Source organism: Euleptes europaea, chromosome 2 (genome assembly GCF_029931775.1).
Source record: "Euleptes europaea isolate rEulEur1 chromosome 2, rEulEur1.hap1, whole genome shotgun sequence".
NCBI lineage: Eukaryota > Metazoa > Chordata > Lepidosauria > Squamata > Sphaerodactylidae > Euleptes > Euleptes europaea.
In genome coordinates, this window is record NC_079313.1 from 115949057 (window position 1) to 115969120 (window position 20064).

The window sequence follows — 20064 nt, forward strand, 5'->3', positions numbered from 1 at the left end:
TGTTTCCTGGATCTTGCCCTTATGATATTGCTACTCTGTAACACTAGTCACATAATGGAATACACGAGAAAGGAAGACATGCCAACTTGGAAAGGAAGATCATGAGGACATTTGCTTTGTTCTGAACAGAACTGGAAGAGCAGCGGCTGCACTTAGAATGTCTCAGTGTTGACCAGGTGTCATGGAAAGGTGCTTCCATATAGACACACTGGGAGGTAGAATGGCTGGCCAGGTACTGAGGTCACAGGGGCCTACTAGGGGGTTTGAAAGTTGTAAATGGTCTCCTTGTGTAAGATGTTTTGTGCCTCATCGCTTCTACTGAAATGTTTTGCTTATTCAGAAAAGGGTGTGTTTGAGTGACTAAGAGTTCATTCCAACATAACTAATCACTCGCACACAATGACTTCACGAACAGATCATTTCCCTGAGTGCACGTATACATGTTGGAGGGAAATGGGCCACCCATGGTTTTACAGAGTAGCCATGTTTGGTCTGCAGTGGAACAGTTAGATTTGGGTCTAGTAGCACCATACATGATAACCTAAGAGAACAGTGGCCAGAGAAGCCAATACATAAGTACCTAGGAGATAAAGTAACATCATCATTCTGATCTGACTTTTCCATGCTTCTACACTCATGGGATTTTTTTAAGCTCATAATGCCCTGATCTGGATGGCCCAGGCTAGCCTGATATCATCAGAACTCAGAAGCTTAAGCAGGGTCGGCCCTGGTTAGTACTTGGATGGGAGGCCCCAAGGAAGTATAGTGTTGCAATGCAAAGGCAGGCAATGGAAAACCACCTCTGTTCGACTCTTACCTTGAAAAACCTACAGGGTTGCCATAAATCAGCTGTGACTTGACATCATTTTCCATCACCTTAAGCACAGATGTCAAAAAAGTATGTCAGCATTCATCTACTCTTGATTTTCTGTGCTAGTATCTGAACTTTCTAGAGCACTAAATCCAGATCACTTGCCAAAGAACCAAGAATCTTGTAATTTGCGCAGTGGCCCACCAAAGGGGTTTGTCAGTGTTATCAGACTACCTGAATGTGCTTCTCAGCTTGAAGGAGATCTTTGCATAGGCTCTGGGATCTACATTGTCTTATTCTAGTGAAATATCCTCACTGGGGCTATTAACTGCATCCAACTGTAGGGTTTTTTTGGGGGGGAGGGGGGTATCCTCTTATACCTCGCCATCCTTCTCCTATCCAAGAAAGCCTCTGGCAGTTACATTTTTCCAGCTTCTGCTTAGCAGCCCGTCAGGGGACTATTTGCATGAGTAGTTTGCTGGAGTTTTATTTTTACAATAAAAGTTACACTCTTTAATTTTTGTATGTTAATTAAATGCTTTTTTTAAAAAATCACACCGCCATTACTGTAGCTGGGGCCAAGATAAATACACAAACAAGGAGACCATCCAAGCATATCACAGAGGTGTAGCAAGGCACAGAAAAGTCATTTCAAAGTAGCGTTCACACTAACACAACTTGGATTTTGAAATGAAGCACCAAACAGGATGACCACAGTGCCTAAGTAATGAATTCTGGATCATTTCATTGGAAAATAATAATGCATTTCTTCATACATTGAACATTCTAGCGCACATCTTGTGAATTTGTACTAGCCTCCAGTGATTATTACATTTGTATATCATAGCTCCTCTGAATAGATCAGAGCAGCAGTTTTGCCTTAGGACATCCCTGTTAAGTAGGGATGCTTCCAAAATTCTCCCCAAAGTTGTATTGGACTAGGGTTTGGAAGATCCAGGTTCAAATCCACACCGCCATGAAGCTCATTAGGAGACTGTGGGCCAGTCACTCTCTCTCAGCGTAAGCTACCTTACAGGGATGTTGTGAGGGTAAAATGGAAGAAGAGAGAGAGAGAGACTGTTGTATGCCAACCTGAGCTGCTGAGAGAAATGAGGGGGGTTTAAAATACACTAAATGAATAAATAAAGTGGGGAATTCCAAATTACCTGGAACAATTTCCCAAGGGGAATCAAAGCAGAGCCATCCTCTTCTTTATTATTCCTATATGTGGTGTGTAACACTATGCATCAATGGGTTAATGTCAGGTTTAAATAATCCATGGTTTAAATAAATGTCAGGCAGGCATCTTGAGGTGCAGCAGACATCATGGCAGGGTGCATTAGAAACAGCGTCCAAAGCACCAAATGAGGTATGCAGGGGTGGAGAGGGAAATTCCCATACCACAGGCTAATGGCTGCTTCAGGGATGTGGAACGGTATGGTATAACCCAGTCTCGGAAGCTAAGCAGGGTTGGTAGTTGGATGGGAGACCACCAAGGAAGGTTCTGCAGAGGAAGGCAATGGCAAACCACCTCTGCTTCTCACTTGCCTTGAAAGCCCTTTGCTGGGTCATCATAAATTGGTTGCAACTTGACAGCACATACATACATACATATGTACATACATACATACAAAATGGCTGCTGCTAGCTATTCCAGGAGGAATTAGTAGAGATGGATGTCAGAGGAGGGCAAAAGAAAAGAGAGGAGCAGGACAGAGGAGGAGGAGAACGAGGAAGAATAATAAAATGAAGGCATTCATTTGTCATATTCCTTTTTATTTTTGAGTCACAGGCAAATGGAACAAATGGACATTATCAGTTCTTTTTTCCCCATTCATCTGGGAATCAATGCTCCTCCCGGACCACCCTGCACCAGTGGTTCGTTTAGTAAAAGGCAGATACCAGAAAATGACTGCTGGGGTCTCTCACTTGCTGATGTAGAGGCCTGGCCATCTAGTCCCAAGCATATTGAGCTGGGCTAGGCTTAGTCAACAGGGACACAAATGTGTTCTCCATTGGCTCAGGGGCATTCCCCTCTTTATTGGTGCTTCACGAATTCCAGAACTGAGCCAGCACACTGAAAATACATTCCAGGGTTGAGGTCAAAGCCTGAATTCGGGGGGGCAGATTTAGAATCATAGAATCACAGAATCATAGAGTTGTAAGGGACCACCAGGGCCATCGTCCAACCCCCTGCACAATGCAGGAAATTCACAACTACCTCCCCCCTCCACACCCCTAGTGACCAGAATCAGCATTGCTGACAGATGGCCATCTAACCTCTTCTTAAAAACCTCCAGGGAAGGAGAGCTTACCACCTCCCGAGGAAGCCTGTTCCACTGAGGAACCCTATTTAACCTATTCGTTCCCCAGTTTGCCTGCATTGTTTTCTTATTGTTGATTCGATGTTGCATATTGCATTGGCTATTTTAATTAATAACAAAGTGGCTCCTAAAAGTCATGAATAGATTAACAATGAGATAAAACATAAGACTGTCCTACAACTGTATACTGCACAGATAACAGCAGAAAAGGCTGCATAGCCCCTCCACCAATACAAACAACACAAATGGATACAGACAATGGGTTGGACCCCAACTACTGTTTCCACAGATGCAAGAATTTCCGCTCATGGACTGTGGTTTTCCTTCTCCTCGCCATAATCTTGGATTTCAGATGGCATTTAGGGCTCCTAGGGGAGAGGGGAAATCATGCTTCATGAGCAGAAGTCCTACACCTGCAGAAACACTGATAACGATCCAAGCCAATTGCGGGTAATTGCTGTATCACCAGTTGCGGGTAGTTGCTGTATCTATTCTGGATTGTATATACTCCGAGATCAATGGAGCGAAGGTTTTTGTTCCAAATATAAAGGTGATGTGAAGCCACCTCGAGCAGAACAGTGGAAAGGGGGCATAAAAATCCCCTAAATTAATACATTAATAATGTTATCACAATCAAATGTCTGGGTGGCCCCAGGTATTCCGCTGTTTCCCCTCCCCCACACTACTAAGCCAATTGCCTCTCCTTATAATGAGACTATGTGTTGACGGTTGCTCTTGAAAAGATGCTTGCTTCAGTTATTTTATTGCCTATGATATTCGTGCTTGAGCCAAATGAGAAGGTCAGCCTGTGAGTTAAAAGGACTTTTGGTGGTGTTCCATGTAAGAAAGTTATTTTGCATGGTTTCAATATCTTTGTGTTTCTAGTTAGGAAAAAAAAATCCACAGCTGTATCCAGTTTGTCTGATTGCAAAGTCTGAGGTATAATTATACTTTTATGGCTTTCCTGATCCTCAGAGTTCATAGCAGGTAGCATTTTCATATCTATTGAACTTTGAAACACATTTATGAGGTCATTCTTGCGGTCTAACAGGACTGGGAGCCAATACTGAAAGAGAGTGACAATCTATAGTCACAGGGTTACCATCCTCAAGGAGTCTAGAGTTCTCCTGGAATTACAACTAATCTCCAAACTACAGATCCCATGGAGGAAATGCCAGCTTCTGGGGGCTGACTCTATGTTATCCTCACTGAGTTCCTTCTCCTCCCCCAAACTCTGCCCTCCTCAGGCAACACTCCCAAATATCCAGAAATTGGCAATTCTACAGGTGTGGAATGAGTATGCCATTTTTCCTTCAGTTAATTTACAAAATCATTTTTTTCTGCATACACCAAAGGCCTCTGCATACACCAAAGGCTTACCAAGTCTACAGGTGGCCAGGTTTTACTTCTTTCATGATCACAACAGAGACCAGACACTTAACTATTAGAAGATGGGATTCCTCACCCACATCCCTTTTCCCTTGCAGCACCTTACCATTGGAATGCACTTCCACCTAACATTCATCTCTCTTCCTGTATTATTACATTCAAGCATCCTCTTAAGACCTATCTGCTCCTCTCTGGTTTTCCCTGATTGACTACCCTTCCTTATTACCTTCCTTTTTTTCTCCTCACTAATGTGACTTGACTTGCCTTTACCTCTGGATTGGGCAGGGACTGCTTTATTTTTAATTTTTGTAAGGTGCCTTGTGATTTAGGCACTTAGTAAATATGAGGAGGGATAAGGTAGAATGATAGTGCTTAGTGAGATCTTATTTGTAGTGACAATTGAAGGAGGAGGAGGAGAAGAAGAAGAAGAAGAGTTGGTTTTTATATGCCAACTTTCTCTACCACTTAAGGAACAATCAAACTAGCTTACAATCACCTTCCCTTCCCCTCCCCACAACAGACACCCTGTGAGGAAGGTGGGGCTTACACAATCACCTTCCCTTTCCCTCCCCACAACAGACATCCTGTGAGGTAGGTGGGGCTGAGAGAATGTGACTAGCCCAAGGTCAACCAGCTGACTTCATGTGTAGGAGTGGGGAAACAAATCCAGTTCACCAGATTAGCCTCCATCACTCATGTGGAGGAGTGGGGAATCAAATCCAGTTCTCCAGATCAGAGTCCACCGCTCCAAACACCGGCTCTGAACTGAGAACCTCTTAGTTCGGTCTCTTAGCTACTGTGCCTCCCCGACTCACTTTGCGATACAGGTGGAGCTCATATGGCTCAGCCTAAGGGAGATGTACATCCCCTCTTTGCTCATTATTCATCTCTCTTCCTGTATTATTACATTCAAGCATCCTCTTAAGACCTATCTGCTCCTCTCTGGCTTTCCCTGATTGACTACCCTTCCTTATTACCTTCCTTTTTTTCTCCTCACTAATGTGACTTGACTTGCCTTTACCTCTGGATTGGGCAGAGATTGAGCGCAGAGGTTACATTGTGATCCATTCACATGAACCAGGAGACTGCCATCCACACATGTTGGAAGTGTGTGGGTTCTCATGATGTACTTGATACATGTGGTTGCCTTCTTGTGCGAACTGGGCAATGCACAGATTTCTGTGCATGTACCACTTCCCATTCAAGTGAAGCAGAACCTTGATTTTGCATACATGGCATCCATGCATTGCCCAATTCACATGAGACAGTGACTGCGCCCTTGGCAGGCTTCCAGTCCAAATGAAAGAAATGGAACAGAACATCTACAGAACTATTGATTCACTTGATGTTCCTTTCTTTACAAAGAAAGCACCAGATGATGACATGATATTCAGTTCATGTATAGAGGAAGACAGCAGCTATTGTGGTGTGCATGCAATGTGTGCATTGCTGTATACTTTTTGTGGAAAGCTGGGTACAGAATCAGCATCAGCAGCATTTCATTAGCAGATAGCTGCTCAGTTTCCATGCTGGTACACATCTGGGACAAGTGGTCCATTCTCCCAGTACTGCCCTGATAAGGTATTGCACAACCATCCATGTCCAAATCACTTTAAAGAGGCATTTGAGTTTTTCCAACATCTAACATCCAGCCAGTCATCAAGGCATTTGTCTTTCAATAGTTACACAGTCATAAAGTAGTTATGCAACATGCGACCATTGAGCAACCATCTGCTGATTCGATTGTCTTAAAGAATAACAAAAAAAACTCAGCTGTTTGGATGGCAGGCAGAAAGGTCAAGTTATTGACCCCTGCTTCAGGGATATCAGTTACAACCCAAAGTCAACATTCCCCACTGGCCAGTGCAGTCTTCTTGTCTTCTGCTAAATGCAGCAAATTGCAGAATACGGCTTCTTTTTACACGCAGACGTACTGTACATCAGTACTTAAATAAACAGGAGAACCAGCAAGATAGCAACGTACTAGTTGGGATTAGCGACATGAGAGTGATGGTATGATATAGTGTTGGTCCAGTATAAAAACAATGTTCAGCCCTATACAAGTGCATACAAGTATTTATTCATTTATTACTTGTATACCACTTGTGGAGAAATGTTGTCCACCCAAAATTCCACCCAAGAATATTTCAATTATTGTGACTGCTCTCTGCCCGTGTACTGGAGCCCAACTGCAGACTAGTAGCTGGCAGACAGAAGGGGGCTGAAGAAAGGAGCCATCAAACACCAAGCACAGAGCTCTCAACCTCTTGGCAATGTTAATGGGTCTGACCAAAGCAGGACAATATCTTACTACCTCACATCCTGCTGGTAAGTCACACCTAGAGCCATAAAGCTGTGAAGACTGCAGTCATAGAATGAAAACTCTTTCTTTGGGATAGGAAGAGACCTCCCAAAGGGAGAGGAAAAAAAGATAGTGGTTACATAAACTTGGAACATGAGGAAGAAGATCTCTTCTCTACTGCTCTTGACTTGGGAGTGCAAACCATGATGGCCTAAAGTTTACCTAGAGACTCCATCTTGTCCACACAACAAGGGACAATTGAGAGAAGTCTCTTCTTGGAGATCTAAAGTAATTATGAATTTTAAACTATGGCAATGTCAACCAAAGTTATCCTGTCCTAATATGACAACATATAGGAAGTATCTAATATAGGGAAAGAGGACTGTGTGTCTTTGTTCACATGCTGAACCCAAAAGCTTGACCGGAATATGTGTATTATTTTATTCATTTCTTAAACTATCTTATGTTTTGAATGCTTTAAGTCTGGTATCTGGAAACCCACCAAGCCTATTTGGTCTTGCTATCTAAAGTGTGGTAACAGAGAGGGACGTAGACTCAGCTTGCCATCCCTAGAACATGATATCTTGAATGTGCAGTAGATCATCCCCATACTGGCATGTAGGAATGAAGTAGGCTGACACAGCAACTAGGGGAAGTCTTTAAATGGCAGTGCAGGTACAAAGTACTAGGTGTGCAGCTATGTCTAGTAGGAGAAACTCTGGCTGTGTAGTTTTCCCGACCTCCTGGGACAACCAGAAGGAACAGGAGGGCCTTATGAGCACTTCATATGCTCTAGCTGTGTTTTGAAATGTTGGGTTTTCATAACTTTTATGGTATTTCATGGTTTTATCATATTTCATTATGTAAGCTGCCTTGGGCAGGTATCCTGCAGATGTCCATCTGACAGGCAACAAAAGCCTTCTTTTCTGTCAGTGTGGAAATCTTTTTCTATTTTTAGAACACATGAAGCTGCCTTATATTGAATCAGACCCTTGGTCCATCAAAGTCAGTATTTCACAGACCGGCAGCGGCTCTCCAGGGTCTCAGGCAGAGGTCTTTCACATCACGTACTTGCCTAGTCCCTTTAACTGGAGATGCCGGGGGATTGAACCTGGGACCTTCTGCGTGCCAAGCACATACTCTCCAAACTGAGCCACAGCCTCTCCCCCACAGCCTTATGGGGTCATTGGTTCCATGCCCCCCAAATCAACACACACACACACACACACACACACACACACAAAGGATTTATTTACTTAGCGGTTGTCTGCATACAGCCACTGCAGTTCTGGAGAAGGGGGAAACTAGAATGCTCACCAGGCTGTGCGAGAATGTAAAAGCACGAAACACTGCCAATTGCACTGCACTGTTCCAAGACGTGAAAAGGCTCAAACTATCTGTGAACAGCTGGACTGATGGATGAAAAACTGGCTCCATGCTCACAGCTGGAGAACAAAACATGAGTCAAACCAGCTGTTCTTTCAGCATCCCTAGTGAAAGCAAGTACACAACAGAATCCCTGTTTATTTTTCAGCTGCGATATATGAAAGGACTGGACTTGGAGAGGCCCAAATTCAAATTCCTGCACAGCCTGACATTCACGTGGTAACGTTAGGAAAGTAACACATTTTTGCTCTGAGCTACCTCCCAAAGCTACTGAGAAGATAAAATTGGAAAACTCTGCTAATATGAGAAATACCAAAGTACTTAAGTGTTTTTCTGAATTACAGTCCAGCTTTTGATGTCTTGTTAGGATGGCCTGAACTCAAGAAAATAGGGAACATATCGTTATATTAACTGTGGATTTACTGAAGGAAAGAAGTGCCATTATATTGTACACATCCCAGCATGATGCTTTGATTCTTAATTGGAGCTGTTCACCACCATTTTGCCAGAGCAAATGGTTGATAAAAGTAGCCTAATTGAACCAGTGAGGACAAGTAGTAACTGGTTCATTTCCTTGGTGTGACTGGGAACAAGTTAAGGGGATTTGTTTTTCTTTTGGGAACTATAGATAAAATCTGTGAAACAATGTAAGGGCTGAAGTGAGAAAGTTTGGCTTCCCCAAGACATTTTTTACATTCCCACGTGTCTCAAATGTCCGCAGTTTCAGCATAAACAAAATCAGTGGAGATTAAAAGATCCCAGACCTTGCATTCATCTTGTCTTTGTTCAAAACAAAGAACCAAGAAACCACCGGCAAGAATCCTGGCTTTGCACTCTCTTATTCAAGGGCTGACCTCTTTTTTTGGATACTGGCCAGACTACTCAGGGCAAAGGACAGCCTGTTTTCATATCTGCAGCTTTGGCAAGAAGAAACTGGGAGAAACTGATGTTGTCAGGAAAAATCTTAACTGATTAAGCCTTTCATTTTGTTCCATGCACTATTTTGAGATGGCCCCAAGTATTTCCCTGGTTTTTTTCCTCTAGAGAAAGGCCAGAATCTCAGTTCTGGGTTAGGCTTAATTCTTATATTAAAAGGAGCAGTTATACTGTCTTGGTACATTTTTCAGAAGCAGTAGCACTTTATATTGGAATGCTCCATGCCAGCTAGAGTTGCCAGATCCGGGTTGGGGGTCACCTGGAGATTTTATGGGTGGAGCCTGAGGAGGGTGGGGTTTGAGGAGAGGAGAGACTTCAATGGGATATAATGCCAAAGAATCCACCTTCCAAAGCAGCCATTTTCTCCAGGTGAACTGATCTCTGTCACAACTTGAGTTTGTATCAAGGAAGAAGAAATGGCTTCTGTGAGACAGGGGCAAGGAAAATGGCTGCCATGTGGGTGGGGCTGGAAAAATCTGAGCCTTACCATGCTCACAACGCACTTCACAGCAAAGAAGGTCTGGGAAAGACTGGAGAAAATCCAGGGGAACCCTGGGAGATGCATGAATACAACACAAGTCTTGTGGGTAGGGCTGCCAACCTCCCGGTGAGGCATGGAGATCTCCCAGAATTACAACTGATTGCCAGACTACAGAGATTCATCATAGGGAATGAAAACATGAGACTATTAGAAATGGATTTTCCTTTGAGCCACTAGTGGTAGCCTTTGTTTTATCAACTTGTCAATCAAACTTGCCTGCCTTGTAACCCACCAAGGCAAAGGCAGCCCCCCCCCCCTCAAGCTGTGCATTTTGGCCTGTCAAATGCTTGACAGCCTCCATGTTTTTGAGGTTCCAAGCAAACAGCAAAACCAGGAAGCTGGCTGAAGTCTGGGAATGGTGCCATAAATCCCTGCATATCCAATTTGGTGGGTTTCTTACAAGCTGATTGTTGGGAGTTACCTTACACTTCCTTCACCAGTTCAAAAAGGTATATTGAATTCTTAGTACTACCCATCCTTAATTTACTTTGATCAATCAAGTAGCTAAATGGCAAATGATTAATTAATTAACACTTTAATTTATTGATAGACGTCTCTTTTTGTTTGTTTTGGTTTGATTTGGTTTGCTCAAGTGTTCCAGGCAGCACGGTGGGAGTCAGGCATCAGCATCTTGAAGGGATGTCTTGATCGGCCATCAGCTTGGCTGCCCCTAAACTATGTAACTCCCTTCTGTGAACTCATAGGCATAAGTCAGCCATAATGGAACACCAGTATTTGCTATTGCAAGAATGAGCCCAGACGTTCGTCAGGCTAACATGCTCTGTCCTCCCCTCTCCTTTCATCCATGTCCGGTTAATTAGTTATATTTCTACTTCTGGGGCAAACTGCTGTTTGCCATTACATTTGAATTGGCACTCAGTGCTTTCATTGCATGCCAGGGTTCCAGACTGGTTTGGTTTGAAATCCTGATTCTGAGGGAAAGTGTAAACTGTAGCTTGCTGGTTTGGATATAATGGCAAGTTATACTTCAGTACAGTAATTAATTTTCTGGACATACATGAGGGAAAGAAAGAATATGAAAACTCAAGGATTTTCACACTCAGACCACAATAAATGAAGTAAACAAATTTATGCACCAGTTTGCGTTTACTTCTGAACAACTGCAAAATGTGAACTTCGACATCTTTTGAAAACAGTGCTCAACGTTCTGTTTGGGTGAGTCAAATGCAAAGGTGATGGAGTGAGTATTAAATATTTCTTACAGTGTTTAATTTTAACTTTTGGAGTGGCTCTATAATAAACTGTTTATCATTTGCTTCTACTATGTTAGTACATGACTTGAGTCCGTATCAAGTGAACTATCAAGATGTCCCCACTGAAATCCAAGAGAGAGGATTCCCCCCCCCACACACACACACCTCCATAACATCCCTGCATTGATAAGATTTCTTCTAGGACCAAGGACTTTTTTTAAAAAATCCTGGGATTCTTAAGCGTGATTCCTAAGATTTTATTGACAGCATTGTGTACATGGACATATGAAGATGCCTTGCTGTAGTTCTCTACACGACTGCTCCGGGTGTTGACTGAGCCGCCACAGGTTCACTGGCCCCACCCCCACCTCTATGTGATCACTGGCTCATGAGAATGGCACCTTCACACAGAGGTAGTGTCCACGTGCATGTTCCTTTTCCGTGATTGGTAGTGTTTGGAAAGTAGCATCTCTGACACCGCAGAGCAAACATACACATGGATGCTGCTTCCTGCATAGACGCTGTGCTCACAAGCCAGAGATCCTGTGGGGGTGAGGCCAGTGTGTTCATGCCTGTTCTCTGTCTCCACATAGTCAGTTAAGGCACGGAAGGGTAATGTGTAGTCAGGCCATTGGTTTATCAAAGTCAACTTTGTCTACTTTGACAGGCTGCAGCTCTCCAGGATCTCAGGCAGAGGTCTTTCACATTAGATACTACCTGATTCTTTTAACTGAAGATGCCAGAGACTGAATCTGGGTATAGGGCTGCCAACTGCCAAATGGGGGCTGGAGATCTCCTGGAATTGCAACTGATCCCCAAACCTCAGAGATCAGTTCCCCAGAAGAAGTGGCTGTTTTGGATGGTGACTGTATGGCACGATACCCTACCGAGGTCCCTCCCCTCCACAAACTCTTCCTTCTCCAGGCTCCACCCCCAAATCTCCAGGAATTTCCCAACCCAAAGATGGTAACCCTAAATTCTGGGACCTATGGCATGCGAAACAGATACTCAGCCACTGAGTCACAGCCCCTCCCCAAGATGTATAAGCAACATCCCATCTAGGGCAGCATGTTGTTTGATTTAGCTTGGGCTTCCCTAGAAATGAAATCACAAACCCAGGGGGGTCACTCTGAGATTCACATACACACAAGGAAAAGGAAAACATGAACCCAGAGGAAAGGCCTCTCTGCCATTAAAAAGTCAGCGGCTCTGGCCTTTTCCTCTAACCCCTAAACATTCAGGGGATTGTGAGTTAATAATGTCTTTTAGGCTGCAAGAGGTTTGCAGCTGTAATTAGATCCTTTGTATGTGCTTTCTGCTATAGGAATCAACTTAGCATTGACATCCTCATAAAAATTTCCATTAGATTGAGCACAGAATGCCCACTAAGGCACTGTGTGGCTTTGCAATTGATTCACTGAATGAAATCTTATCTAAAATCTTTTTATTTTATGCTATTATGGACACGAGGGAAACACAGTGAAGTGAAGGGGGGGGGGGAACCCCACTGTTTTGTTAATGCATAGTGCCTGTGGAAAATGGCCTCTAGGTTACCTTAAAGAGATTGCCTTTTCTATTTCCACTATTTTGTTTCATGTTACCAGTAATTGAAAAATGTTTCATTTGTTATGAAGTTACATATTGACAACCTGAATTGAATTCAGAATCTTTATCTTTAATCTTAGCCTAATAGCCAACTTCCCTGTAAGGTTCAGACTGTGGGAAAGGAGTGAAAACGCAAGGGCACCCCTTATTACTCAAAAGGAAGCCTAGCAGTGCAATCCTAAGAATACTTTCTTGGGAACAAGCACCAAGGGTTGCCAACCTTCAGATAGTAGCTGGAGATCTCCTGCTATTTCAACTGATCTCCAGCCAATAGAGATCAGTTCATCTGGAGAAAATGGCTGCTTTGGCAATTGGACTCTATGGCATCTAAGCCCCTCCCCAAACCCCACCCTCCTCAGGCTCCACCCCAAAAACCTTCTACCGGTGGCGAAGAGGGACCTGGCAACCCTACAAGCACCACTGCAGTGACCTGACTAGGATTCTCAGTAGACCAGTTTAGGGTTGCTTCTAGGATTTTCTGTTTCCAAAATGTGTTACCAAGAAAAAGAGGGGAGGTTTAAATTTGCATACAAGTTAGCTATAGAAAGTAATTAACATACTTTTGTGTATAGCCTTTTTTTTTGGGGGGGAGTAATCTACTATTCAGGGTCATCTTTCTTTTGGGTGAACACAGTATTTAGATTTTCATGAAACTGACATGCTCACAAAGAGATAAAAACAAATTTCAGCAGGTGATAGAACTAAATACATTGTGGAGAATGGCAATCTCAAAATAGAAGTTAGATTTAAGTACAATAGCACCATACAGACCAGCAGGATTGGCAACCCTTGGAAACAATCTCCAAATATTTTAACTAAGAGTCTGGGCCATTTGGCAGAGTGAATACACAACGTCAGCCTTGCAAACGCATTAAGTATCAGAGTACTTTATTTAGGAACTAATAATACTGAGGGGGGAGAGAGGCAGCATCCTAGCTACAGGGAGGGAGGGAGGGAGGGACTACAGAGAAGAAGACATCAAACAGCTTGTGAATAACATTTTGGGAACACACAAGGAAATGGCAGTAGAGCAGGGGTGGGGAACCTTTTTCCTGCCAAGGGCCATTTGCACATTTATAACATCTTTCGGGGGCCATACCAGGTGTAGATCTCCCGTGGGGGGGAGAGGCTAGGGTTGCCAGGTCTCCAGCCACCACCTGGAGGTTGGCAACCCCAGGGGAGGCCACCCAGAGAAGGCCTGCAGGGCGCCCCAACTCCCCCCTCCCAGGTGGGAGAGCAGCCAGCGGTGGGCCCCAGTCGATTGGCAAGGGAGGAAGGAAAACAGAGAAAGAGGAAAAGGGAGGGAGGGAGAAAGAGAGAGAAAGGGAGAAAGAAATGGAGAGAGGGGGAGAAAGAAAGAAAAGGACGGAGGGAAAGAAAAAAAAGGACGGAGGGAGACAAAGAAAGAGACAGAAAGAGGGAGGAAGAGAGGGAGAGAAAGGAGAAAGTGACAGAAAAAGAGGAAGAGAGAAAAGCCTCCCCCACACACACACACACCCACGCATGCTGGCCTGCGCGACCGGGCCCCAGCCACCCCACCTCCCCCGCCCACACACACACACCCAGCGGCACACGGAGCACCAAGCAACCGGGCCCCAGTCTCCGTGCACTCCCCCCCACAGAGCTCCGCGGCAGGGTTCCCGGAGCTCCCGAGGGCCACAAAAAATGTCCTCGGGGGCCGCATACGGCCCCCGGGCCTGAGGTTCCCCACCCCTGCAGTAGAGGAAGAATTCCTCTCTGACTAGCTTTCCATGTGCTGCCTCTGCAGGAACTTCTTGTATGCCAGACATTGCATATTCCAACACTTCACTTATTACAAAGTCCTCATATTTGAGGGTGGAGAACACATGCACTTAGCAACAGAATTCAATAGGAACGTTGCACCTCCACGATTCACATGTGCAAAATGGTGTCACATGACTGCACATAAGTTTTGCAAGGGAGCCAACAGCAACTCCGTTGGGAGGCTTGAGGAAGTGATAACAGCCAGAGGGAGGAGGATGAAACTGTTTATACCAGTGCACTGTGGTCATAATGGGAATGGATGAGTCTAGGAGGCACAAAACAAGGGCTAACAGTTTTCCCACCTGTGGTGAGGAATCCCCAGTCCCTGGCTCCTGTTTTCTTCATCTGCCCTTGATGATAGTGGGAAGAAAATAATGGGGGGGGGGAACCTGCCACCAATAATGGGGTGATGTCACTTCCAGGGAAAACTGGGAGTGAAGCCAGTCCTCTCTATGGTTCTACCATTGAGTTTCCATCAATTCCTAGAGAGGACTCATGTCACTTTCGGATTTCCGCTGGAAGTGACATCACGCTGTTGCCAACAATGACCCCTTCTTATGTCCCTCTGAGCTCCTTCTGGTTGCCAGCAGCTGGTAACTCTACACAAAACTCTCATTGAATGTTTGATGCTAAGTCCTCGTATCAGCCACCCTTAAACAAAAGTACTTTGTATTGTGTGAAATAGCACAATGACATCCTAAGCAGAGTTACATCCTTCTCAGTCCATTGAAGTTGATAGATTTAGAGGGTGTTGCTCTGCTAAGAGACTGTAATTAACTAGTTAAGCTGTTTAAATGAAATTTACACTTTTGTCTCCAGCTCTTGATCAACACCCCACCTCAGTGTTTCAGTCCACACATGATCAACAAGAGTACCTGTTTCTATAAAATTCATTTCTTCTGTGCACCCGAAGTATTATTGTTAAAATAGTACAGTCAAAACACAGTATAAACTGTTAAAATGGCCTATGTATGAAAGATGCATGCAAAAAGCACAAAGACTTTTCCAAAAACTTGTAGAAAGCCACATTGTGGGTTGGGGGGGTGGGGAATCCAACAATTCCAAATTAACAGTAGTAACCAACCAAAATGTTACAAAAGGGTGAATTCCATAAAACTCTTCATGGGGCTGTATGTTACATACAAAAAAAGGGAGGGACAAGAGGGGGGGAAAAGATCCTTCGGGGAGTCAATGCCATCTAATTTTATTGATCCTGCACTATTTCCTGGCCTCCATTTGGAGAAAGCTACACATTGAAGGATAGGGAAGGCATCATGGTGTAGCCCGATCGTGTCAGATCTTGGAAGCTAAACAGGGTCAGTATTTGGATGGGAGACCACCAAGGAAGACTCTGCAGAGGAAGACAACAGCCAACCACCTCTGCTTCTCACTTGCATTGAAAGACCCCTTGCTGGGGTCGCCAGAACTCAGTTGCAACTTGATGGCACTTATGTACATACACACTGAAGACTTGGATCTCTTCCATCGTGCTCTTAAACAACTGTTCCCCCCACCTTTGCACTTTACTTCCAATTTGATGAAGAGTTCTGAAAAGCCCCACATCACAATCCCATGCTGTTCCTGAGAGTACGCTGAATCTAAGGAGCAGCATTTTGGGGAGTGTAATGGACTGTAACAGAAAGGGGGACGCAAAAAAGAACCATGACCTTAGAATTATAGAATCATAGAGTTGAAAGGGACCACCAGGGTCATCTAGTCCAACCCCCTGCACAATGCAGGAAATTCACAACTACCTCCCCACACACACACCCACAGCGACCCCTACTCCATGCTCAGAAGATGGCCAAGATGCCCTCCCTCTCATCATCTGCTTAAGGTCATAGAATCAGCATTGCTAACAGATGGCCATCTAACCTCTTCTTAAAAACCTCCAGGGAAGGAGAGCTTACCACCTCCCGAGGAAGCCTGTTCCACTGAGGAACTGCTCTAACTGTTAGAAAATTCTTCTTAATGTCTAGACCTTGGATCCTGTCCATTATGTGTAACTACACTACCCCAGATATTCACTGTTAACAATGTTAAGAATTCCTCAGCCTCACATTTCTGTTTATAAATGGAAAATGGGGGTGAGGATTTGGACTCATAAGCTGTTGCCACATCCTTCCACATTACTACATTGGAGCCTCATTCCTTGATGAGGTTTGTTGAAAGAAATTTGGAACTTCTAATATATATATTGGGTGTTATCCAGCCAACTGAGAGCACTTCTAAGTTTCATTGATTTAAATAGGGAGAGTTAAGCGCACGATTAAAACTCATCTTACTTGGTTCATAACTTTTTTATTAGTAGTGCTAGTTGAATCGTGCTCCAGGAAATTCTGATGCCATATTTATGTATATATATTATCCATTTGTGTAGGAATGTTCTGCATGCTACATTCCTATGAAATAGATCCTTGGAAGTTTCCACAGAAAAAATCCAGGGCATGTTTTTTAAGACGTCAGATATTTGTAAAACAGCTTAGCCAACTTCGTATTTAGATTTCTGTCTATATGTTTGGTATAGATGAATTTGCCAAAGACCATATGTTCTGGTGGTGTCTGTTCTGCAGAATATAGTTACATTACTCAAAACAATGAGCTCTGGGTGGTCTTTGGATTGGTGGGTAGATTTCTCCTGAGCATGTATAGCTACTGACTTTCACAGACCCTGACTATGAACATTAGGAAGTGTTCATAACCTCACAACTGAGTAGTGGGGATTGAGAATTGGCATCCTAAAAGTTTAATCTACTCGCCAAGGCTTTCCATCTGGTTCTCGACAAAAGCTAACACCAAGACACAAACAAAGGAATCTTGTAAACCCGTCCCTTTCCCCTGTGTAAATTGCAACAGAGCCAGAGATTTAAGCATCTCAGCGGCCATGTTCCTGTGACTTAGCTCAGGCCGGGCAAAACAAGAAATTAAAAAAAAAAAGGGATTCAACTGCAGCTTAGTTTGACTTCTTGCCAACCCAACCCCATAATTTATTTAATTCGTGTCTTGGCATTATAATGTAAGGAAGGGGCTGTACGTAGAGAACATGCTTTATGTCCAACAGGTCCTAAATTCAATCCCTGGTATCTCCACTTAAAAGGGTAGCAGAGAAAGATTACTCAAATGCATGTAGCCTTAGAAAACAGTATTGGGCTAGATGAACCAATGGTCTGACTCAGTATAAAGCAGCTTTGCATGTTTCTTTCTTAGCAATAGCCAGCGTTCTAAAGTGAGGCCAAATAAATGCCCAGTACAATGACACAGGGTAGACTGCAAATTACAGCGAAAGGGTGGAACTCGGTAGGAAATAAGGTGGTAGTCAAATGGAAAGGCTAGCCTGATCTTGTCAGCTCTCAGAAGCTAAGCAGGGTCAGCCCTGGTTAGTACTCGGATGGAGACCACCAAGGAATACCAGGGTTGCTGTGCAGAGGAAGGCAATGGCAAACCAGCTCTGTTAGTCTCTTGCCTTGAAAAACCTACTGGGTTTCCATAAGTTGGCTGTGACTTGATGGCACTTTATTACACACAAAAAATGGAAAGGTTCGGTAAAACAGCATGATTTGTGAGGACTCTTTTAATAAAATGAATAGGACTGTGGTTTTAGTGTCTGGAAAATTTAGACAGTTTTTTTTTTACCTCGTTTTTATTGTTTATTGGAGCGTTCGACTGTTTTGATTTCATTGTTCTCTAATTTTGTAATTTTATTGCATTGTTTGACAGATTTGTTGTCATGGTTTATACTGCATTGTTTCAAATTCTGTAATCTGCCTTGAGTCTGAACAAAGGCGCATTATTAATTAAGTAAATATGTAAAATGTATCTCTTGTTAAAATTATTTGCTGATCTGGGCAATAAAGTAACATTTTATATTTATATTGCTGCATATCATCTCAGTATTAAAACTCAATTTCTTGTAAAAATCATTCATAGCGGTAGCTTCATCTTCACAGTAAAATCTGTCAGCACTTTAATTTCTCACCTGCATTATTTATGCACACGTCCCCCAATTTTGTTAATTGAGATTCTGGGGTGACTTGTGAAACAAACAAGTCAGGAAGATCAAAACCGTACCCTGTTTTATTAATCACTTGAAAAAACACTGGTTGCTTTTGCTTTGTTTCAATCAAAGCAACCTTGGCTGCAACCTTACACCAAAGAACTATTCAGTATTGCTTATCCCCCAAATGTATTGCTCTGTTCATTTCACATAGTACAGATCTTCTGAGACCTGGGTCAGGGCAAAGAACAACTAAATAGTTAGCATATGGTGCTTTACTGAAACCTCTTCTCTCCTGGATTGCCTTCAGTCACTGAATTGCACGGACCAAATTCTCCCAGCTCTTTAGCATAAATATTCACAGGAGGGTGCTTGCACTCAGATATGGTGGAGGGCTGCATGTATGTATAAATGCACCCTTCACTTGCACTTCTTACATGGTTTTTTGAAGATTTATATACTTTTGTAAGTTGCCCTTGGAATACAACTGAATTAATGTGACATAGCTAGGGTGGGGGGAGACTTTTAAAAGAGTTTGGGGAGACATCTGGAGTGAAGGGTGGTGTTCTACTCAGTCTGATGAAGCATGCTGCATTGGCCGTTTGAAGACCTATGACATGGTGGTGAAAGCAATGAAACAAAGCAAACAATTAAACACTACTACTGCATCAGCTGAATCAAGTTCAGCTAGGGTTGCCAGGTCCCTCTTCGCCACCGGCGGGAGGTTTTTGGGGGCGGAGCCTGAGGAGAGTGGGGTTTGCGGGGGACTTCAATGCCATAGAGTCCAATTGCCAAAGCAGCCATTTTCTCCAGGTGAACTGATCTCTATCGGCTGGAGATCTCCAGCTAGTACCTGGCAGTTGAGCTGAGAGAAAGTATAGTAAGGGCTCTATAAATGACATACAAACTCTTATTCTATAAGCCAGTGAATTTAGTGACAAAAGTGAAAAAATTACATACAATCTAATAAAGGAAACTTATGAAAATAACTATGAGTACATGTGAGGCAATACAATACAATACAAATATATATATATATTTGGCTTATCTCATTAAATGACTTATTAGTCTCTTAGAATTTTGTACTGTTCATATGCTTATTGTTCCCTCAGGAACCAGGAGAAAGATGACGGACGATAGGGGGAGAGGAACGCCGTCCGGATGCTTTGCGTTTTCACTACCCCGTGGGCAGCTTCATCAGCTCTCCTTTCAATTGGAGTCAAAGCTCCTTCAATAAGTTACCATATTCATATAATCTCTCTGAGGTTAGAAGTTTCACGCGCCCACTGGGCTGCTCTGCTCTTAGCTGCTTAGATGGAAGCAGTTCACCTGGAGAAAATGGCTGCCTTGGCAATTGGACTCTATGGCATTAAAGTCCCTCCCAAAACCCCACTCTCCTCAGGCTCCACCCTAAAAATCTCCAGGTATTTCCCAACTCGGAGTTGGCAACCCTACTCCTTTCCCAGCAGCTGACCCACATGCCTGTGCATCCTTCCCCCATTTCCTCACTCATAGATGCCTGCATTATCCACATGACCATTGCTAACCTCCAGGTAGTGGCTGGAGATCTCCTGCTATCAAACCCCACCCTCCTCAGGCTTCACCCACAAAATCTCCAGGTATTTCCCAACCCAGAGCTGGCAACCCTACACATCTAACAGAATCTTAAGGTAAGATTGTTTCCGCAACAGCACTACTTCAGTCTGCTGGTGGAAGAGGTATATGTTTGGATGTTGCCCCTTTGATTGAATGCCTACAGACCAACACCTTACACACA